The sequence below is a fragment of the Hyla sarda genome, chromosome 6 (assembly GCF_029499605.1).
Source record: "Hyla sarda isolate aHylSar1 chromosome 6, aHylSar1.hap1, whole genome shotgun sequence".
Taxonomy (NCBI): Eukaryota; Metazoa; Chordata; class Amphibia; order Anura; family Hylidae; genus Hyla; species Hyla sarda.
This window is the reverse complement of record NC_079194.1, coordinates 293,576,491-293,601,032: the sequence shown is the minus strand read 5'-3', so window position 1 is coordinate 293,601,032 and position 24,542 is coordinate 293,576,491. Positions and strand designations below refer to the sequence as shown.

General features: G+C 45.3%; 1 long non-coding RNA gene across 1 annotated transcript; it reads right to left on the bottom strand.

Annotated features, from left to right (window-relative positions):
- Positions 1–749: 749 nt before the first annotated feature.
- Positions 750–20,687, bottom strand: LOC130277269 (uncharacterized). Its single transcript, XR_008845417.1, has 3 exons — positions 20,561–20,687; positions 9,585–9,835; positions 750–1,024 (listed from the first exon to the last, which is right to left on the bottom strand). It is a non-coding gene; the product is annotated as an uncharacterized LOC130277269 (long non-coding RNA).
- Positions 20,688–24,542: the final 3,855 nt, after the last annotated feature.

Below are 24,542 nucleotides of genomic sequence, written 5' to 3'. Positions count from 1 at the left end.
AATGCGATTTTTGCAAATAGTATTGGACACAGTTCACACTAAGGGGGGGGATTTGTGGCAAATGGCGCACACTCGTATCCTGTTCTTGGATGCCAAAAGTTGTGGCGTCAGCGGGGTGCAATGCAGGGTAGGTGATATAACCCTAGGGGCAGATGTTATTAACCCCTTCTTGTCATGACGCCAGGGCGTGGTTTAGCCTTACAGGGTACCTCTCATCAAAAAAACTTTTGATATATTATAGATTAATGTATGCAGAATAACTTTACAATTGCATGTTATTAAAAAATATGCTTCTTTCTATTTAATTTTCCACTTTGAAGAAATGACCACTAGGGGTCTCCCTACCAGTCCTGGCAGCAAGCATTTCAGACTCATGCTGGAGTCCTAAACACTACGAGCTGCCAGTCTGCTTTGTTCACAAAGGAGAACACTCAGAGCTGCCAGCCTGCTTTGTTCACAGCCTGTTTGGCTGTGAACAAAGCAGGCTGGCAGCTCTGAGTGTTTAGGACTCCAGCATGAGTCAGAAATGCTTGCTGACAGGACTGATCGGGAAAAATACAATAGAAAGAAGCATATTTTTCATTAACATGCTATTGGAAAGTTATTCAACATCCATTAATCTAAAATATATCAAAAGTTTATTTGATGAGAGGTACCCTTTAACCACCCGAAGGTAATACCGCTGGTCCTGGGCTAGGTACGTGGGCAAAGAAGACACCGACGCCAAGTTACAAACAACGGTAGCTTTACTGAGGGTAAACAGGGGAAACAGTCTATTCAGAACAGCCAGGGCCCGAGGAGGTGACACAGGGGGACCTAGCAGGCTTGCTGGGACTTGCAGTAGTTAGACAGACTTTGGTGCAGGCCACGGTGACTAGACAGTAGACTTGACTTGACTGACTTGATGACTGGCGATTAGATGACTTTGGATTACTTGCAACTGACAGGTGGCTGCAGACTTTAGGTTCGAGGCCTTCAATGTTCCGGACACGTACAATGAGACGACTGCACTGGACTTCAGGAACTAAGAGAGAGAGAGAGATTACAGCCCCTCCCCTGGTTATATAGGGGGCTGTGCAAGGCGCCCATAGGTCACTTCGAGGGTCACCTGGTCACTAGTGCCTCCTGGGTAACAATCACATGGTAACAGCTATTAAAGAAACAGAACATTTTATTATACAACTTATGCACATAGGGGATAACACATACAGGGGGCCCTGGGGACATGGAGAGACTCTGCCTGACAGGACAGGAGAACTACGGGTACACACCATCCCGTACTGAGCCACCACACAGACATTTTGCGGATCAGGGGCTCAAGTAAAAACATTTTTTTTTTAAAAGGGCACTTCTCATTATAAAAAATAAAAAAAAGTTTGTAAAAACCTTACATATGTTAATACAACATAATTCCTGAGATAAGAGACCTCCGGCAGTCATGTCAGCTGAATGAGACCCCATTACTCCACGGAGGTCCAGTGAAGGCATCATAGGGCTGGGGCATTAAATGGGCAGGGGCTCAAGCCTTCTTTTGAGTCCCTGGTATTCTGTGTGCAGCGGGTATCAACACCCAATGTCGCTTACAGCATACTGCTCTCAGTAAGGGACATTTATCAATGTTGGTGTAAAGTAGTAAAGATTTTACCCCTGTTTTTTTGGTGTATTGTTTGCACAGTTGCTCAAAATTGACCAAAAAGGTACACGGGACTTGATAGATTTTGTGCAATGCACAACCAGAGATTGGTTTAAAGGGGAAAACATTTTGTTTTTAATCAACTGGTGCCAGAAAGTTAAACAGATTTGTAAATTACTTCTATTAAAAAATCTTTATCCTTCCAGTACTTATTAGCTGCTGTATACTACAGAGGAAGTTCTTTTTTTTTTTTCATGTCCACAGTGCTCTCTGCTGACACCTCTGTCCGTATCAGGAACCGTCCAGAACAGGAGCAAATCTCCATAGCAAACCTATGCTGCTCTGGACAGTTCCTGATACGGACAGAGATGTCAGCAGAGAGCACTGTGGTCAAAAAAAAAAAAGAAATCCAAAAACAAAAGAACTCTCTCTGTAATATACAGCAGCTAAGGATAAAGATTTTTATTTAATAGAAGTACCGTATTTATCGGCGTATAACATGCACTTTTTAGGCTAAAATTTTTAGCCTAAAGTCTGTGTGCGTGTTATACGCCGATACACCCCCAGGAAAGGCAGGGGGAGAGAGGCCGTCGCTGCCCGCTTCTCTCCCCCTGGCTTTCCTGGGGTCTAGAGCGCTGCTGTCGGCCCTTTTCACCCCCTGGTTATCGGCGCCGCTGCCCGTTCTGTCCCCCTGACTATCGGTGCCGGCGCCGATAGCCAGGGAGAGAGAAGCGGCACCGACAGCCAGGGGGAGAGAAGGGGCAGCGGCACCCATTGCCGGCGCCGCTGCCCCGTTGCCTCCCCCCATCCCCGGTGGCATAATTACCTGAGTCGGGTCCGCGCTGCTCCAGGCCTCCGTCGTGCGTCCCCGGTGTCATTGCTATGCGCTGAACGGCGCGGCGCATGACGTCAGAGCGCCGCGCCGTGCATAGCAACGACGCCGGGGACGCACGCCGGAGGCCTGGAGCAGCGCGGACCCGACTCAGGTAATTATGCCACCGGGGATGGGGGGAGGCAACGGGGCAGCGGTGCCGGCAATGGGTGCCGCTGCCCCTTCTCTCCCCCTGGCTGTCGGCGCCGCTTCTCTCCCCCTGGCTATCGGCGCCGGCACCGATAGTCAGGGGGACAGAACGGGCAGCGGCGCCGATAACCAGGGGGTGAAAAGGGCCGACAGCAGTGCTCTAGACCCCAGGAAAGGCAGGGGGAGAGAAGCGGGCAGCGACGGCCTCTCTCCCCCTGCCTTTCCTGGGGGTGTATCGGGGTATACACGCGCACACACGCACCCTCATTTTATCATGGATATTTGGGTAAAAAACTTTTTTTACCCAAATATCCTTGGTAAAATGAGGGTGCGTGTTATAGGCCGGTGCGTGGTATACCCCGATAAATACGGTAATTTACAAATCTGTTAAACTTTCTGGCACCAGTTAATTAATTTTTTTTAAATGTTTTCCACCGGAGTACCCCTTTTAAGCTTTGTGCTCTAGCATCTGACCCTTTTGTACGTGTCCTTTTAGGTGGTTTAGGCTTTGCGCAAAAAAAAAAAAAATAACACTTCTAAATTTAATTTGTGCAAATAATAAATACAGCTCCACTGCAAAAAGTGGGGTACGGTGCACCAAACAGTAGACAACTTTGAAAGATGTTCTACCAAAAATTGCGCAAAAAAGAAAAATTGTGCAAAAAAAAAAAACGCAATTGCGCAACATTTAGAACATTGAAGGGGTGTAAAGCCAATGATAAATGTCCCCCAATGTAACTAAAGTCAGTTATGTTCTCCAGCCAGGGTGCCTTCAGCTGTTGCAAAACTACAACTCCCAGCATGCCCGGACAGCCGTTGGCTGTCCGGGCATGCTGGGTGTTGTAGTTTTGCAACAGCTGGAGGCACTCTGATTGGAAAACACTGGTCTAAAAGTTTTTGTCTTTTCAACACAGATTTTAAAATGCGGGGGGGAAAAAGTGATGTTTCACTTATTGGCGCATTTTTTGCACAGATTTAGCGTAAATTCCACGTAGAAACTATATTGGTTTGCGGTTGCATTTTATGGGGCTAATCCACATTATTCCAAAATAATGGAAATATCTGAGGGTACGTGATAGATTGTTCCATTGGCAGACTTTAGTATTTTAAGAGTTAAACTGCGAATTGCTGCAACAAAAAATGTGTCCAGGACATGTGATGCTGGAAGAATGTGTTTCACCGCCATTTCAGGTTAACATGACAATCTAACAATACCTGTGTCCAAATAAGAACAATGACAATCTCCTATTGTTATGTGATTATTTACTTTCGGTGTCACTGTGACCCTTGCCCAGCGCCCTCTTCACAGCCAGCACAATACGTATTTCTATTCTTCGTTATTGCGCAATTATTTGCTTTCGGTCATATATATCAAAGTCTAGTTTTTACTAATGGTTTGCCTTGTTTAACCATTGGTAATAATGCTCCCAATTACTGCAGTACCAGCTGTCAGGATCCGGGTACTGTGAGGATACTGGTGGTGGATCCTCCGTGTCAGTGGGGTGATGACGTGGGCCGTACCAGGGGAACGGAGTCTAAGGGGTTACTGGTATTCACCAGAGCCCGCCGCAAAGCGGGATGGACTTGCTGCGGCAGGTAACCCCCAGGTCGTTCCACCCGATAGCGACTCAACCCCGACTGACTGCTGAGATAGGCGCGGTACAAGGGATTAGGCAAGAGCAAGGTCGGACGTAGCAGAAGGTCAGGGCAGGCAGCAAGGATCGTAGTCAGGGGCAACGGCAGGAGGTCTGGAACACTGGCTTGGGACATACAAGGAACGCTTTCACTGGCACAAGGGCAACAAGATCCGGCAATACAGGGAAGGGGAAGTGACGTAATATAGACAGTGCACAGGTGAATTCACTCATTTGGGCCAGGCGCCAATCAGCGGCGCACTGGCCCTTTAAATCGCAGAGATCCAGCGCGCGCGCGCCCTTGGGAGCGGGGCCGCGCGCGCCGGGACTGAACAGACGGGGAACGGGTCTGGCAAGCAGGCTGGGATGCGAACTGCGAGCGGGCGCGTCCCGCATCGCGGATCGCATCCCTGCTAGGGACACTATCGCAGCGCTCCCGGTCAGCGGGTCTGACCGGGGCGCTGCAAGCAGGTAAACGCTGCGAGCGCTCCGGGGAGGAGCGGGGACCCGGAGCGCTCAGCGTAACACCAGCTTTAGGGTGCTTTCACACGCCATTTGTTTTTGCGGGTTTTCTGCTGTGTAATTGAAAAGGGGGCGGGCTCTTCTCGGCTGTCCGCAGCAGATTTTCCACGGAGGAATTTAATGCGGGCGCTTTAAATCAATTAACTGCAGCGGCTTTTGCTGGGCCAGAGACCGCCGCCGCTGCTACCCGCTTCTCTCCCCCTACCTGTCCTGGGGTCCTCCTGAGTCCTACCATCGCCGCTGCCCCCCCCCCTACCTATCCTCTGCCAAGAGACCGCCACCGCCCGCTTCTCTCCCCCTGCCGGTCCTTAGTCCAACCACCGCCGCTGCCCCATTGCCTCCCTCATTCCCGGTTTTATAATTACCTGTTCCCGGGGTCCGTGCTACTTCTGCCTCCGGCGGCGTCCTGAGCTGTCACTGTGCGCGGTAATGTCGCTTTGAGGACGTCACTTGTCATTGCGCAGCGCACAGCGTAACGCAGGACGCCACAGGAGCCAGAGGTAGCGCGGACCCCGGGCCCAGGTAATTATAAAACCAGGGATGGGGGAGGCAATGGGGCAGTGGCGGCGGCGGCGGTCTCTGGCCGGGGCGGTGCGGTGGGGGGTGCAGTACGGTGTGGGTGGGGCGTTGCATTATCGGATTATCGGCAAGGTAATTGCCGATACCGATAACGTCCAAAATCGTGAATATCAGCCGATAATATCGGCCAAACTGATAAACGGTCGATCCCTAGTAGCGTAAATTCCGCCTCAGAAAATCTGCTATGGAAAGCCGAGCCCGCCTACTTTCAAATGCGCAGCGGAAAACCCACAAGAACAAATAGCATGTGAAAGCACCCTTAGAAACCACCGCCGCTCACTAAGCATTCAGCTGCAGAGCATACGTCTTGTGGCCGCCAAAGTGTAGGGGTTCAAAATAAAACGGCTTTAATGACGTATAGACGACGCGTTTCGAGAGTGCAGCTCTCTTTATCAAGTCATGTGCATGACTTGATAAAGAGAGCTGCGCTCTCGAAACGCGTCGACTATATGTCATTAAAGCCGCTTTATTATTTTACTATTGATGTCCGCGGTTTTAACCTACTGTAGCGATGTGCGCCCTTAGGAAAACCCGTTTTTACCTCTCTGTTCGAGCCTTCCAACGGAACCAAGTCTTCAATAACACCACTATGCACAGACCAATATCACCAATAACACGACATACGTGGGATAAAAGATACCACCACATCTTGACTATTGCCATTATTACCATATACCATAGAAAATACCTGATGAAGAGGGGGTCCCTGCCCCTCGAAACGCGTTGCTGTATTGCATGCTGAAGGAATAAACCTTCTTTTTATTTTCCAAAATACATTCGTGTCCAAGCGGTTTTATTTTACCAAGTTCTCGGAAACTTCCACATACCTGTGACGGACTACATATGTGACGGAGGTGAGCGCCCACAGAAGCACTTTTTTCTCGGGACCACGGGACCGATATTCTTCCATAGAAAATACTACCATACTAATAGTAAAAAAAAAAAGTATTCCATGTGTGGTCTGACTAATACTGTACACAGTCTTCTATGTGTGGTCTGACCAGTACTGTACACAGTATTCTATGTGTGGTCTGACCAGTACTGTACACAGTATTCCATGTGTGGTCTGACTAATACTGTACACAGTCTTCTATGTGTGGTCTGACCAGTACTGTACACAGTATTCTATGTGTGGTCTGACCAGTACTGTACACAGTATTCTATGTGTGGTCTGACCAGTACTGTACACAGTATTCTATGTGTGGTCTGACTAGTACTGTACACAGTATTCTATGTGTGGTCTGACCAGTACTGTACACAGTATTCTATGTGTGGTCTGACCAGTACTGTACACAGTATTCTATGTGTGGTCTGACCAGTACTGTACACAGTATTCTATGTGTGGTCTGACCAGTACTGTACACAGTATTCTATGTGTGGTCTGACCAGTACTGTACACAGTATTCTATATGTGGTCTGACCAGTACTGTACACTGTATTCTATGTGTGGTCTGACCAGTACTGTACACAGTATTCTATGTGTGGTCTGACCAGCACTGTACACAGTATTCTATGTGTGGTCTGACTAGTACTGTACACAGTATTCTATGTGTGGTCAGATCAGTACTGTACACAGTATTCTATGTGTGGTCTGACCAGTACTGTACACAGTATTCTATGTGTGGTCTGACCAGCACTGTACACAGTATTCTATGTGTGGTCTGACCAGCACTGTACACAGTATTCTATGTGTGGTCTGACTAGTACTGTACACAGTATTCTATGTGTGGTCTGACCAGTACTGTACACAGTATTCTATGTGTGGTCTGACCAGTACTGTACACAGTATTCTATATGTGGTCTGACCAGTACTGTACACAGTATTCCATGTGTGTTCTGACCAGTACTGTACACATTATTCTATGTGTGGTCTGACCAGCACTGTACACAGTATTCTATGTGTGGTCTGACCAGTACTGTACACATTATTCTATGTGTGGTCTGACCAGCACTGTACACAGTATTCTATGTGTGATCTGACTAGTGATTTGTACAGCAGTAGAATTATTTCCTTGTCGTTGGCATCTATGCCCCTATTGATGCACCCCATGATTTTATTAGCCTTGGCAGCAGCTGCCCGACACTGGTCACTACAGCTAAATTTACTGTCAACTAAGACTCCCAAGTCCTTTTCCATGTCAGTTGTCCCAAGTGTTCTCCCATTTAATACATAATCCCAGCCCGGATTATTCCTCCCCATGTGCATTACTTTACATTTATCAGGGAAACTCATCAGCCACTTCTCAGCCCAAACCTCCAACCTATCCAGATCCATTTGTAACAGTGCACTGTCCTCTATTGTGTTTACCGCTTCACAGAGTTAAGTATCATCTGCAAAGATTGCTACTTTACTATTCAACCCCTCTACAAGGTCATTAATGAATATATTAAATAGAGCAGGACCGAAGACTGACCCCTGTGGTCCCCACTAGTAACAGTCACCCAATGAGAATAAGTACCATTAATAACCACCCTCGGTTTCCTATCACTGAGCCAGTTACTTACCCACCTACACACATTCTCCCCCCAGCCCAATCCTTCTCATTTTATGTACCAACCTTTTATGTGGCACCGTATCAAATGCTTTGGAAAAATCCAGATATACGACATCCAGCGATTCCCCCTGGTCCAGTCTGGAGCTCACCTCCTCATAAAAGCTGATCAGGTTAGTTTGACAGGACCGATCCCTCATAAAGCCATGCTGATATGGAGTCATACATTTATTTTATCAAGATATTCTAAAATAGCATCTCTTAGGAAACCCTCAAACAATTTACATACAACAGAGGTTAAACTAACAGGTCTATAATTCCCGGGGTCCCCTTTTGACCCCTTTTTAAATATTGGCACCACATTTGCCATGCGCCAGTCCTGGGGAACAGTCCCTGTTACTATAGAGTCCCGGAATATAAAAAATAGGGGTCTGTCTATTACATTACTTAATTCCTTTAGAACACGGGGGTGAATGCCATCTGGACCTGGTGATTTGTCTATTTAGTCCTCTTTTAGTAGTTGAAATGCTTTATTTTTGTCATTTATTGCCACCTTAACGTTCTTATTCATCCATATTGGTTTTCTTTTATTTCTGACCCTTTTATTCCCATAAGGTATATACATCTTACAGTGAGAATTTAAGATATTTTTAAGTCTCCCATTTAGTGTCAGTTTTCTTGTTTTTGAGGACATTATCCCATTTTATATTGTTAACATCACTAAACAAGAGACAAATAATTCTGCCACACCATGACCACTTCTATTACTACCACATAGTGACTGGACAATACTACTATACTGATTTCTGAATATAAACCACTATATGCAGACCAATATCATCCATACAAAGCCCATATAGTGGTAACTCCAGATCTACACAGGTGCCGCAGACCGTATCAGAGGTTACAGTGCTGTTACATCCAGTGACTCACAGATGACGTCTTCTTGGAGTTGTTTTTCCCTTTCTTCTTTATCTGGCCCAGACCGCCATGAAGTCTTATTCTTGCCATGACTCGACACAGAATCTGCCACACAACAAACATATTAGAATCTATACCTTTTATAGCACATTTCAAACCTAGTCCTACCCCAAGTTCCCCAAATAATGCCTCCCTTAGTGCCATGCATAGTATGTATGTGTGTTAGGGGAAGGGTAGAAGGATTTGATGGCGGTGGGTAGGTAGAATCCCCCAGTAGATAGTTAGGCTATTCCCCCTCCTCTATTAGGTAGAGGCCATTAATGGGTAGGTGGTAGGGACCCTCGTATTAGGTAGATGCTCCCAGTAGGAAGATAGGGAATCCCCTCTATCAGATAGATTTCCCCAGTATGTAGGCATGTAAGTAGGTAGGTAGATAATCCCTAACCCCAATTAACTAGAAGCCCCCATTAGGTAATTCACCACCTGTATAAGATTGAAGACCCCAGTAATCAGGTAGGTAATCCCCCCCCCCCCCAAAAAAAAAAAGTTGAAGGCCCCTAATATATAGGTAAGTAGGCAATCATCCCTCAGCTCTCGGCACAATGTCAGGGGGGGGGGGGTTGTGTCAAAGGTCCTGGCAGCCACCGCTGCTCACTGATTTAACGTGGCTATGGTTCCTGCTGCCAGCTCAAGATTAGACAGCACGGGCCGTGGTCATTTAAGTACAGCCACTGTTGGGCATGTTGACCTGAACAGAACGCTGTCCTGTTGTCCAAACCTACCATGGTCTAAAGTCATGGACTATAAGGAACGTCCCCTGTGTAATGATGCAGACTGAATGCGTTGGATGATTTCCAGGGCTCCACCTCTAATGTACCCACCCCAGACAATGGGGCTCCGGGGCTGTGGATATAAGAAGGCAGGTGGAGGTGACAGCAACATCCGTATCCCTGCTGTGTCCATCAACTCTGTCCCAATATGGGAGGAAAGCAAGTTCTTGTGGTTTGTCTCCTCTTAGTCCTTGTTCTTGATTCTGTGGAATCAAAGAAAAAAGTAAGTAATGGATTAATATATCATTGCACAAAAATAGTTTACTAAAATATAATGTCTATCTCATATCTATCTATCTATCTATCTCATATCTATATCTCATATCTATCTATCTATCTCATATCTATCTATCTCATATCTATCTCATATCTATCTATCTATCTCATATCTATCTATCTCATATCTATCTATCTCATATCTATCTATCTCATATCTATCTATCTATCTCATATCTATCTATCTCATATCTATCTATCTCATATCTATCTATCTCATATCTATCTATCATCTATCTATCATCTATCTATCAATCTATCTATCTATCTATCTCATATCTATCTCTTTCTCATATCTATCTATCTCATATCTATCTATCGAATCATCTATCTATCTCATATCTATCTATCTCATATCTATCGAATCATCTATCTCATATCTATCTATCTATTTCATATCTATCTATCTCATATCTATCTATCTATCTCATATCTATCTATCTATCTCATATCTATCTCTCTATCTAATATCTATCAATTTATTTCATATCTATCTATCTCATATCTATCTATCATCTATCTATCTTCCTCATATCTATCTATCTATCTATCTCATATCTATCCATCTATCTCATATCTATCCATCTATCTCATATCTATCTATCTCATATCTATCTATCTATCTTATATCTATCTAATTCATATCTATCTATCTCATATCTATATATCTATCTATCTCATATCTATCTATCTATCTCATATCTATCTCTCTATCTAATATCTATCAATCTATTTCATATCTATCTATCTATGTATCTCATATCTATCTATCTATCTCATATCTATCTCATATCTATCTATCTATCTCATATCTATCTATCTCATATCTATCTATCTATCTCATATCTATCTATCTATCTATCTCATATCTATCTATCTATCTATCTCATATCTATCTATCTATCTCATATCTATCTCATATCTATCTATCTCATATCTATCTCATATCTCTCTTATCTATCTATCTCATATCTATCTATCTCATATCTATCTATCTCATATCTATCTATCTCATATCTATCTCATCTCATATCTATCTATCTCATATCTATCTCATATCTATCTATCTATCTCATATCTATCTCATATCTATCTCTTATCTATCTATCTATCTCATATCTATCTATCTATCTATCTCTTATCTATCTATCTCATATCTATCTATCTATCTCATATCTATCTATCTCATATCTATCTATCTCATATCTATCTATCTCATATCTATCTATCTCATATCTATCTATCTCATATCTATCTATCTATCTCTTATCTATCTATCTCATATCTATCTATCTACCTCATATCTATCTGTCTGTCTGTCTGTCTATCTATCTCATATCTATCTATCTATCTATCTATCTGGGTATGACAGTATGGAAGTGTTATGTGTGAGTATTTGTTGGCAATACAATGTGAAGAAATAGTAAGTGAACCTTTACCTAGATTTCTGTATTGATTAATACCCATTAAAACTCACTTGTGTTGCCTTAAAAACATGTGATGTTTCAGTTTTGCACCCTATTTTTTCCATTTTGCGCCAAAATTGAAGGTTTTTGTGCCAATATTTATTTCGAAAAAAAAAATTAGGCAGCCAAACGCATATGACATGCAACAATATATGTGAGATATCATTACTGCATTCTTCAGAGACTAGACGTACTCTTGTGGTACCGTACACGCTTTTGCTGCTTTGTTAAAGGAGTAGTCCAGTGGTGATTCAGTGGTGAGCAACTTATCCCCTATCCTAAGGATAGGGGATAAGTTGCAGATCGCGGGGGGTCCGACCGCTGGGGCCCCCCGAGATCTCTTGTATGGAGCCCCGACAGCCGGCGGGAAGGGGGCGTGTCGACCTCCGCACGAGGCGGCGGCCGACACGCCCCCTCAATACAACTCTATGGCAGAGCCGAAGCGCTGCCTTCGGCAATCTCCGGCTCTGCCATAGAGATGTATTGAGGGGGCGTGTCGGCCGCCGCCTCGTGCGGGGGTCGACACCCGCTATCTCGGCGGAGAGCCGGGGCCCCGTACAGAGAGATCGCAGGGGGCCCCAGCGGTCGGACCCCCCGCGATCTCAAACTTATCCCCTATCCTTAGGATAGGGGATAAGTTTTTCACCACTGGACTACCCCTTTAAGGAAAATGGCCGACGTTGCTGTATAAATGGCATATTTTACCACTGTAAAAAAAACTTGCTGTAAAAACGCAGCAGTACCACAAAGCAGGAAAGCCGAACATCCCTCCAGTTAAAAGAAAGCCACGGCAGCTATGCATGCGCTATTTTTTTCTCCGCTAAACTACCTGTTGCTACTACGGATTTGCCAATGGAGCTCCATTTAGCGGAGCCCGACAGCAATTTGAACCAAGCCTGACCGGGCACTTTTTGTTAATTAAAGGGGCACTCTGGTGGAAAACTTTTTTTTTTTTTTTCTTAAATCAACTGGAGCCAGAAAGTTAAATAGATTTGTAAATGACTTCTATTAAAAAATCTTTACCCTTCCAGTACTTTTTAGCAGCTGTATGCTACAGTGGAAATTCTATACTTTTTGAATTTCCTTTTTGTCTTGTCCACAGTGCTCTCTGCTGATACCTCTGTCCGTGTCAGGAACTGTCCAGAGCAGGAGAAAATCCACATAGCAAACCTATGCTGCTCTGGACAGTTCCTGACACGGACAAAGGTGTCAGCAGAGAGCACTGTGGACAAGACAAAAAAGAAATTCAAAAAGTATAGAATTTCCTCTGTAGCTTACAGCTGCAGCTAAAAAGTACTGGAAGGATAAAGACTTTTTAATAGAAGTCATTTACAAATCTGTTTAACTTTCTGGCACCAGTTGATTTAAAAAAAAAAAATTCCACTGGAGAACCCCTTTAACTCTTGGAAACTTCTTAACTCAGAGGTTCACTTACGTTTTCTCCCTGCACTGTGGATGTTTACTGTGTCTTATTAATTTAGTTATATATATATATTTTTTAATAATCCAATTTATTGATTCCAACTACAGCCCATAGATTTACATAGTAAATTACAGCATCAATTCATTAAATTCTGCTGCTTCATAGTGGTAGTATAATTGTTACTCAGACTTATCCTCCAGAGCTGAATTCACAATTTTGATATTATTATTGGAAACAATTATTCACAATTTTGATATTATTATTGGAAACAATTGACAAGATATCATCCATATTGATTCCACCTCTGGGTTTGAATTACATCCAGTCCACCATGTAAGTGAAACATAGTTAAAGGGGTACTCCACTGCTCAGAGTTGGGAACAAACTGTTCCGAACTCTGGAGCCCGCCCTGAGAGCTTGTGACGTCATGCCCCACCCCCTCAATGCAAGTCTATGGGAGGGGCATGACTGTCATCACGCCCCCTCCCATAGACTTACATTGAGGGGGCGGGCGTGATGTCATGAGGGGGTGGGGCTATGACATCGCCAGCTCCAGGATTCGGAACAGTTTGTTTCAAACGCTGAGCAGTGGAGTACCCCTTTAAGTTGACCGTAGATACACATGATACCCTCCCCTGGTGTCTATGTGGAGTTATGGAGACAGGTGAGCCAGTCAGACTTCAAAAGAAAGAGCCTCAAGCATGGCCATTTCTCCATCTCATCAAGGCCTTCTAAGCCCGCAAGATGGCGGAGGCCCCAAAGCATGTTACCCATGTGCTGTCACTATTACCTAGTCCTAATTCCCTGGGTGTATGTAACTTTACCAGCAGATTAGTGAGTGCAGCTCTGGAGTATAATACAGGATATAACTCAGGATCAGTACAGGATAAGTAATGTAATGTATGTACACAGTGACCTCACCGGCAGAATAGTGAGTACAGCTCTGGAGTATAATACAGGATATAATTCAAGATCAGTACAGGATAAGTAATGTAATGTATGTACACAGTGACCTCACCAGCAGAATAGTGAGTACAGCTCCGGAGTATAATACAGGATATAACTCAGGATCAGTACAGGATAAGTAATGTAATGTATGTACACAGTGACCTCACCAGCAGAATAGTGAGTACAGCTCTGGAGTATAATACAGGATATAACTCAGGATCAGTACAGGATAAGTAATGTAATGTATGTGCACAGTGACCTCACCAGCAGAATAGTGAGTACAGCTCTGGAGTTTAATACAGGACATAACTCAGGATCAGTACAGGATAAGTAATGTAATGTATGTACACAGTGATCTCACCAGCAGAATAGTGAGTACATGTTACGCCGAGCGCTCCGGGTCCCCGTTCCTCCCCGGAGCGCTCGCCTCATCTTCGTTGTTGCAGCGCCCCGGTCAGATCCACTGACCGGGTGCGCTGCGGTCCCGCCTTCAGCCGGGGTGCGATTCGCGATGCGGATAGCGCCCGCTCGCGATGCGCACCCCGGTCCCCGTACCTGACTCGCTCTCCCTCGGTCCTGTCCCGGCGCGCGCGGCCCCGCTCCCTAGGGCGCGCGCGCGCCGGGTCTCTGCGATTTAAAGGGCCAGTGCACCAATGATGGTGCCTGGTCCAATCTTCCCAATTAGCTTAATTGGTTCCCACCTGTTCCCTGCTTATATCTAGTCTCCTCCCTTGCACTCCCTTGCCGGATCTTGTTGCCTTAGTGCCTAGTGAAAGCATTCCCTAGTCTGTTCCTAGTCCGTGTTCCTGACCTCCTGCCGTTGCCCCTGACTACGATCCTTGCCGCCTGCCCCCGACCTTCTGCTACGTCCGACCTTGCTTCTGCCTACTCCATTGTACCGCGCCTATCTTCAGCATCTTCAGCAGCCAGAGAGGTAAGCCGTTGCTAGTGGATACGACCTGGTCACTACCGCCGCAGCAAGACCATCCCGCTTTGCGGCGGGCTCTGGTGAAAACCTGTAGTGGCTTAGAACCGGTCCACTAGCGCGGTCCACGCCATCCCTCTCTGGCACAGAGGATCCACTACCTGCCAGCCGGCATCGTGACAGTAGATCCGGCCATGGATCCCGCTGAGGTTCCCCTGCCAGTTGTCTCTGATATCGCCCGACAGATCGCCCATCTAACCCACCAGCTGTCGGAAGTGTCCACCATTTTGCACCAACATCCCCTGCCAGTTGCCTCTGATATCGCCCGACAGGTCGCCCTTCTAACCCACCAGCTGTCGGAAGTGTCCACCATGGTGCGCCAACATTCGCAACTTCTTCAGCAATCATCTCCTCCGCCAGCTCCTGCACCTCCTCCGCAGCGAGTGGCCACTCCTAGCCTCTGCCTGTCCTTGCCGGACAAATTTGATGGGGACTCTAAGTATTGCCGTGGCTTTCTTTCGCAATGTTCCCAGCACTTGGAGATGATGTCGGACCAGTTTCCTACTGAAAGGTCTAAGGTGGCTTTCGTGTTCTGCCTTCTGTCTGGAAAAGCCCTGTCATGGGCCGCACCGCTCTGGGACCGCAATGACCCCGTCACTGCCTCTGTACACTCCTTCTTCTCGGAAATTCGAAGTGTCTTTGAGGAACCTGCCCGAGCTTCTTCAGCCGAGATTGCCCTGCTGAACCTGGCCCAGGGTGTTTCTTCCGTTGGCGAGTACGCCATTCAGTTCCGTGCTCTTGCTTACGAGTTGTCCTGGAATAGTGAGGTTCTCTGCGCGACCTTTAAAAAAGGCCTATCCAGCAACATTAAAGATGTTCTGGCCGCACGAGAGACTCCTGCTGACCTACATGAACTCATTCATCTAGCCACTCGCATTGACATGCGTTCTTCCGGATGGCGTCTGGAGCTCCGCCTGGATATGGACTTTGTTCGCACGAGGCGTTTTTTCTCCCCGGCTCCTCTCTCCTCTGGTCCTCTGCAATCTGTTCCTGTGCTTCCCGCCGCGGAGGCTATGCAAGTTGACCGGTCTTGCTTGACACCTCAAGAGAGGACACGACGCCGCATGGAGAATCTTTGCCTGTACTATGCCGGTACCGAACACTTCCTGAAGGATTGTCCTATCCGTCCTCCCTGCCTGGAAAGACGTACGCTGACTCCGCACAAAGGTGACACAGTTCTTGATGTCAACTCTGCTTCTCCACGCCTTACTGTGCCTGTGCGGATATCTGCCTCTACCTTCTCCTTTTCTACTATGCTCTTCTTGGATTCCGGATCTGCAGGAAAATTTTTTTTGGCCTCTCTCATCAACAGGTTCTACGTTCCTGTGACCAGTCTCGCCAGACCCCTCTACATCTATTGTTTTTTCAATAAAAGATTGGACTGTCTCGTACATTTCCACACAGAACCCCTCCTAATTTGCATTGGACCTAATCTCGGAAAAATTGAGTTTTTTTTCTTCAGGTTCTTTGGCCCCAAGAAGAGGGGGAGACCCAAGGGGGGGGGTACTGTTACGCCGAGCGCTCCGGGTCCCCGTTCCTCCCCGGAGCGCTCGCCTCATCTTCGTTGTTGCAGCGCCCCGGTCAGATCCACTGACCGGGTGCGCTGCGGTCCCGCCTTCAGCCGGGGTGCGATTCGCGATGCGGATAGCGCCCGCTCGCGATGCGCACCCCGGTCCCCGTACCTGACTCGCTCTCCCTCGGTCCTGTCCCGGCGCGCGCGGCCCCGCTCCCTAGGGCGCGCGCGCGCCGGGTCTCTGCGATTTAAAGGGCCAGTGCACCAATGATGGTGCCTGGTCCAATCTTCCCAATTAGCTTAATTGGTTCCCACCTGTTCCCTGCTTATATCTAGTCTCCTCCCTTGCACTCCCTTGCCGGATCTTGTTGCCTTAGTGCCTAGTGAAAGCATTCCCTAGTCTGTTCCTAGTCCGTGTTCCTGACCTCCTGCCGTTGCCCCTGACTACGATCCTTGCCGCCTGCCCCCGACCTTCTGCTACGTCCGACCTTGCTTCTGCCTACTCCATTGTACCGCGCCTATCTTCAGCATCTTCAGCAGCCAGAGAGGTAAGCCGTTGCTAGTGGATACGACCTGGTCACTACCGCCGCAGCAAGACCATCCCGCTTTGCGGCGGGCTCTGGTGAAAACCTGTAGTGGCTTAGAACCGGTCCACTAGCGCGGTCCACGCCATCCCTCTCTGGCACAGAGGATCCACTACCTGCCAGCCGGCATCGTGACAGTACAGCTCTGGAGTATAATACAGGATATAACTCAGGATCAGTACAGGATAAGTAATGTAATGTATGTGCACAGTGACCTCACCAGCAGAATAGTGAGTACAGCTCTGGAGTTTAATACAGAACATAACTCAGGATCAGTACAGGATAAGTAATGTAATGTATGTACACAGTGACCTCACCAGCAGAATAGTGAGTACAGCTCTGGAGTATAATACAGGATATAACTCAGGATCAGTACAGGATAAGTAATGTAATGTATGTACATAGTGACCTCACCAGCAGAATAGTGAGTACAGCTCTGGAGTATAATACAGGATATAACTCCGGATCAGTACAGGATAAGTAATGTAATGTATGTAAGCAGTGACCCCACCAGCAGAATAGTGAGTACAGCTCTGGAGTATAATACAGGATATAACTCCGGATCATTACAGGATAAGTAATGTAATGTATGTACACAGTGACTCAACTTTTTGTGTAGTTTAATTCTGTTTAAAAACTATAAATATGTATTATACATAATTACATTAATAGTTAAAGGGTAGCTCCCACCATCACTTTTTTTTTCTTTTCTGTCCCTGCCTATTACCCATCTATCCCTAACCCCCTCCCTGCCTTTAATTTTTTTTTTTACATATTAAAAACGCTTTTTTGTCTGCCTGGTAGTGTGCTCACTACCAGGCAGACTTCCCCAGCAGGCACCACGTCACTGATGCCTGCTGGGGCCGGCACTTCCGCCCGTAGTTCACCTATACAGGGTGCCTCCAGCTTTTTCCCCACTGCAACTCCCAGCTTGCCCTGACATCTATTGGCTGTCAGGGCATGCTGGGAGTTGTAGTGGGGAAACAACTGGAGGCACTCTGTATAGATGAACACCGGAGCACATCACCCGCCGTGCAGCCCGCAAACCCTCCCCCGCCCCCGTCGCGCCACTCAACTCCCTCCCCCTCCCCCTTAGTTCACCCAGAGTACTCCCTCCATGCCGAGCAGCCCGCAAATCCCCCCCCCCCCCCCCCCCCCGGCCCCGCTGCTCCGCTCAACCCACTACCCCTCAGTTCACCTATACAGTGTCCCTCCAGGCTTCCCCACTAAAACTCCCAGGGCATGCTGGGAGTTGTAGTGGGGGAACTGGAGGCATACTGTATAGGTGAACAGTATACATAATACAGTGAACATAATACTTTACCTTGTCCCCGAGCCTGCGCGCGTCTTCTTCCTTCAAAGCGCTCGCTCCCGCCTGTTTGATTGACAGGCGGGAGCGAGCACTGCAGTGCCTGAATTTCGACTCGTTGCCAGGCTTCAACGAGTCGAAATTCAGTGGTGACGTCACTGCTGAATGCATTCGGCCACTAGGAGGGCGACCCCTAGTGGCCGAATTTAAAAGTGATTTTAAACTGTTTTAAAATCACTTTTTTTAATTAAACTATATTAGAGATATGTTGTAGTACTGAAGTACTACAACATATCAATTTTTGGTTTTCATGACAGTGCCCATTTAAGTAATACAAGCTGCATACTGAATTTGCGTTCTTATCGCATTACAATGTTTTACCTTTATTTTCATAAAGTTTTACTTTATTTATTTATGAATTTATTTTTACTTATTTTTTTAGGGTAAGAAAATGAATGTAGGTGGTGGAGAGTATGTGAGTAAAGCCGTGCTCGGTCTTTATTCTTGTAATATGTATTGCTCTATTTGTATATTATATTTGTTTGCTTTATTATGTCCTTGTTATTATTTCAGGCTCATTTAACTTTACACATTTGCATCCTGTTAATATGTCCGGCTCATTTATAATATTTAAGTCAGGTTTTATTTTTCCAGGACACAGACAGCTTTTTAAAATCTACTGTCCTTTTTCAATTTTTTTTTTACAGATCCCCAGTTATTTTTAGCCTTTTTTAGAAGTGTTTAAGAAGTATTTTATTAGAGAATAATGTAGAGGTTCTTCCATGTGCTTACCTGTTTTAGGTGATGTGGTAGGCATGGGTTAGGCTCTATTTTGGAAGTAAATGAATCAGGAGGTTCTGTAGCTGCTTACATTTTCCATAAATCCTCTGGCTTTGCAGAGAGAGAGAGGGTGGAGTTTTATCACTTCACCTGGTCATCTAATTATGCTGCTGGTGCTAAAGGTCACCCAGGTGAACTGATTAGACTTATAAGTGAGTTAGGGTTGTGTTCATATTATGTCCAGTTTTAATGCACAACCGAAGAATTTTCTGACGATTTAACATCTTTGACGCCCCCTGACGAAGCGCAGTCGCGCGAAACGTACGTTGGGGTAAGTGCAGGCGGCATCTGGCTCTACATTGGGTTATCCTCATGGTTCTATATATGCATTTTCGTAGTCTATACCATTTTGATTCACATTATTACATGTACTATATTGTTGGTATATAGTCTACCATTTTTTATGCCATAGTCATTCCACTTCCAATGTTTACTTGGCCTTTGCCTCCTGTATTCTCTCAGTCCTGTGTACCATGCTTATGTATTTTGATTTTATTCATATTTGTATATTTATTCAATAAAAATGGGCATTTTTCAGTATTTTGTGTATTGTTGATATTTATTTAGGTGTTTGATTTTTAGGGTAGGGTCACATGTAATGTATCCACAGCGTATTTTATACTGCGGATCTGCAATGACCCTACCCTATATTGTGCCTCCAGCTGTTTCTCCAGTCTCCTACTCACAGCGGAAATGCCCCGCTCCGAACAGGCACACAGGGTCTTCCGAGTCACCACACACATGCGCAGTGTACTCAGACATCAGGGCCACTCTGGTAAGCTCGGCGACTCACAGGCCCGTGTGGCTGCTCGGAAAAGCGCATTCTCGCTGCAAGCAGGATACGGGGGGGAACAGCTGGAGGCACAATATAGGGTCAGGTCATTGGCAGATCCGCAGCGTAAAATACACGTTGGATCCATTACATGTGACCCTACCCTTAGGCTGTGTTCACAGGTGGCATCTCTACTGCATTATTCAACTGTTTTAACTGTATTTTGGCAGGTTTGTGCTGCAATTTACCAAAACGATTGGCACAATTGCAGTAATATAGCACCTTATTTTGCCACCATTTAGGGAAAATCCCAGCAACAACAGCCAAAATGCATCAAGAAATGCAATGTTATACGCAAAGGAGTTGTATAATGATTATAAATCCTGTTTGCATAGAGATAACAGCTGCAGTATACAGAAAGAGCTGGGAGGGGGGGTGTATAACTGCTATATATCCTGATCCCTTAGAGATTTCAGCAAGAGTATACAGATAGAGCATAAGTGGAGGCGTATGACTACTATATATCCTGATCCCATAGAGATCGCTTCAGTATACAGATAGAGCTGGAGGGGAGGTGTATAACTACTATATATCCTGATCCCATAGAGATAACAGCAGCAATTTACAGAAAGAGCTGGGAGGTGTATAACTACTATATATCCTGATCCAATAGATATATCAGCAACAGTATACAGATAGAGCTAGAGGGGAGGTGTATGACTACTATATATATCCTGATTCCATAGAGATAGCAGCAGCAGTATACAGATTAAGGTGAGTGTGAAGAAAAACTAGGAAACTTGGGGACTCACCACTGCTGCAAACGACTTTATTCGGTCATAGACGGCACTGCATATCACCAGACGTCAAGGCAGGACAAGGCAAGGGGGAGGCGGGGGCTCAGGTGTGGGACAGCGCGGTTTCGTGCCGGACTGGCACTTCTTCAAGCCACTCATTCTTTTGATCCCATAGAGATAGCACAAACAGTATACAGATAGAGCTGGCGGGGAGGTATATAACTACTATATATCCTGATCCCATAGAGATAGCAGCAGCAGTATACAGAGAGAGCTGGAGGGTAGGGGTCTGATAGATGATGATGTCATCCTGTAGTTCACAGAAAGTCAGCTGACCCAGGACTGACCACTTCCTCAGACACATTAAGTACTGTGATTGTCTGTGCATCAGACTGGTAATCAAGTTACATGAACAAAACACTTGGAATAAAACAGAGGAGTGCTTCTTTAAATTCCTTTTTAAGGACGGGATATGAGAATGGAATTATGAGGTCAGAATATGAGGTTGAGATAAAAGGTCAGGATATGAGGTCAGGATATGAGGGTGAGATAAAAGGTCAGGATATGAGGTCAGGATATGAGGGTGAGATAAAAGGTCAGGATATGAGGGCGAGATAAAAGGTCAGGATATGAGGTCAGAATATGAGGTTGAGATAAAAGGTCAGGATATGAGGTCAGGATATGAGGGTGAGATAAAAGGTCAGGATATGAGGGTGAGATAAAAGGTCAGGATATGAGGGTGAGATAAAAGGTCAGGATATGAGGTCAGAATATGAGGTTGAGATAAAAGGTCAGGATATGAGGTCAGGATATAAGGGTGAGATAAAAGGTCAGGATATGAGGTCAGGATATGAGGGTGAGATAAAAGGTCAGGATATGAGGTCAGGATATGAGGGTGAGATAAAAGGTCAGGATATGAGGTCAGAATATGAGGTTGAGATAAAAGGTCAGGATATGAGGTCAGAACGCCATTGTTGCTTTTCCTCTTCATCAGGGTTTAGGTAGGAAAACCCCAGCAATGCTGGATACTCTGGGTATACGCTTGTATAAACTATAAACTAATAGTCCTAAGATATGTCCAACACAGATAAACAACTCTGCACTTTTATACAGTGAATCCTTTCCATAAGACCACATCTCACGTCTCATCCAGACCAGATCCCTGTGACAAATTTTCAGCCCATCATTTACTAGGTGACACATGACATTTATGTATGGCCACCTGGTACTTGGCCAACCATGCTGTACATGTATGTCGTACTGAGTCCACTGAGCCTATAAAGCAAGAGCAGGAGAAGCGACCGACCTGCCGTTACCCGATCTTACCTAAACCTTGTGGGAGAGGACTTCATTCCGCCCTTATATCCCATCCTGATATTCCATCCTCATATCCCGACCTTATATCTTGTCCTCCTATCCTGACCCTATATCCCAACCCTATATGTCGCCTTCATTTCCCAACCTCATATCCCTTCCTCATATCTTCAACCCATTTCCCATCCTCACATCCCAACCCCATTTCCCATCCTCGTATCCCGTCCTTGTATCCCGACCTTATATCTTGTCCTCCTATCCCGACCCTATATCCCAACTCTATATGTCGCCTTCATATCCCAACCTCATATCCCGACCCCATATCCCGACCTCATATCCCGTCCCCTGCATTAACTATTTTTTGCATTTCCCTGCTGAACAGTTGACAAGAAGTTTATAAGGTAATCTCTGCAGCCCGAGAGTATTGTGATCAGTAGATGTACTGGCAATGAAGGCGGTGTCCGCCATTTACCCTTTATATGCCTTGATTACTGCCAATCACGGCATCTAAAAGCTAAAGTGATAGTTACCAGTGGGTTCTGGACTCTCTTTTGACTCCCATAGTGCATCAAGATGGCGGCCAGAGGTCGCAACCTTTCCTCCATGCTGCCGATCATCTTCTGATACAGTAGAGTGCCAATAGCACTGAGCAATGCTTTACTATGGCATAGCATTGCTCAGTGAAATAAATAAAAATATTGCTCATGACAATCCTGACTCTAAAGTTTAAGATGAAAAAAAATAATGTTTTTAACCCCTTCCTTAACCCCTTAACGACGCAGGACGTATATTTACGTCCTGCGCCGGCTCCCGCGATATGAAGCGGGATCGCGCCGCGATCCCGCATCATATCGCGTCGGTCACGGTGCTAATCAACGGCCGGGACCCGCGGCTAATACCACACATCGCCGATCGCGGCGATGTGCGGTATTAACCCTTTAGAAGCGGCGGTCAAAGCTGACCGCCGCTTCTAAAGTGAAAGTGACCCGGCTGCTCAGTCGGGCTGTTCGGGACCGCCGCGGTGAAATCGCGGCGTCCCGAACAGCTGATCGGACACCGGGAGGGCTCTTACCTGCCTCCCCGGTGTCCGATCAACGAATGACTGCTCCGTGCCTGAGATCCAGGCAGGAGCAGTCAAGCGCCGATAATGCTGATCACAGGCGTGTTAATGCACGCCAGTGATCAGCATTAGAGATCAGTGTGTGCAGTGTTATAGGTCCCTATGGGATAACAATGATCAGTATAAGAGATCAGTGTGTGCAGTGTCATAGGTCCCTATGGGAGCTATAACACTGCAAAAAAAATGTAAAAAAAAAGTGTTAATAAAGGTCATTTAACCCCTTCCCTAATAAAAGTTTGAATCACCCCCCTTTTCCCATAAAAAAAATAAAACAGTGTAAAAAAAATAAAAAATAAACATATGTGGTATCGCCGCGTGCGTAAATGTCCGAACTATAAAAATATATCATTAATTAAGCCGTACGGTCAATGGCGTACGCGCAAAAAAAATTCCAATGTCCAAAAAAGCGTATTTTGGTCACTTTTTATATCATTAAAAAATGAATAAAAAGTGATCAAAAAGTCCGATCAAAACAAAAATCATACCGATAAAAACTTCAGATCACGGCGCAATAAATGAGCCCTCATACCACCCCATACGTGGAAAAATAAAAAAGTTATAGGGGTCGGAAGATGACATTTTTAAACGTATACATTTTCCTGCATGTAGTTATGATTTTTTCCAGAAGTGCGACAAAATCAAACCTATATAAGTAGGGTATCATTTTAACCGTATGGACCTACAGAATAATGATAAGGTGTAATTTTTACCGAAATATGCACTGCGTAGAAACGAAAGCCCCCAAAAGTTACAAAATGGCGTTTTTTTTTTCGATTTTGTCGCACAATGATTTTTTTTTTCCGTTTCGCCGTGCATTTTTGAGTAAAATGACTAATGTCACTGCAAAGTAGAATTGTCGACGCAAAAAATAAGCCATAATATGGATTTTTAGGTGGAAAATTGAAAGGGTTATGATTTTTAAAAGGTAAGGAGGAAAAAACGAACGTGCAAAAACGGAAAAACCTTAAGTCCTTAAGGGGTTAAAGCGGTACTCCGGTGAAAAACTTTTTTTTTTTTTTTTAATCAACTGGTGCCAGAAAGTTAAACAGATTTGTAAATTACTTCTATTAAAAAATCTTAATCCTTCCTGTACTTATTAGCTGCTGAATACTACAGTGGAAATTCTTTTCCGTTTAAAACACAGAGCTCTCTGCTGACATCATGAGCACAGTGCTCTCTGCTGACATCTCTGTCCATTTTAGGAACTGTCCAGAACAGCATATGTTTGCTATGGGGATTTCCTTTTACTCTGGACAGTTCCTAAAATGGACAGAGATGTCAGCAGAGAGCACTGTGGTCATGATGTCAGCAGAGAGCTCTGTGTTCCAAAAAGAAAAGAATTTCCACTGTAGTATTCAGCAGCTAATAAGTACAGGAAGGATTAAGATTTTTTAATAGAAGTTATTTACAAATCTGTTTAACTTTCTGGCACCAGTTGATTTAAAAAAAAAAGTTTATGTGCTCGCAATTCTGATGAGTCCCCCAAATCCACTGTCACATTCATTTTATGAATCAAAGGATAAAAATCAAGGTAACAGTGGGTTTAGGACACTCATCGGCCCC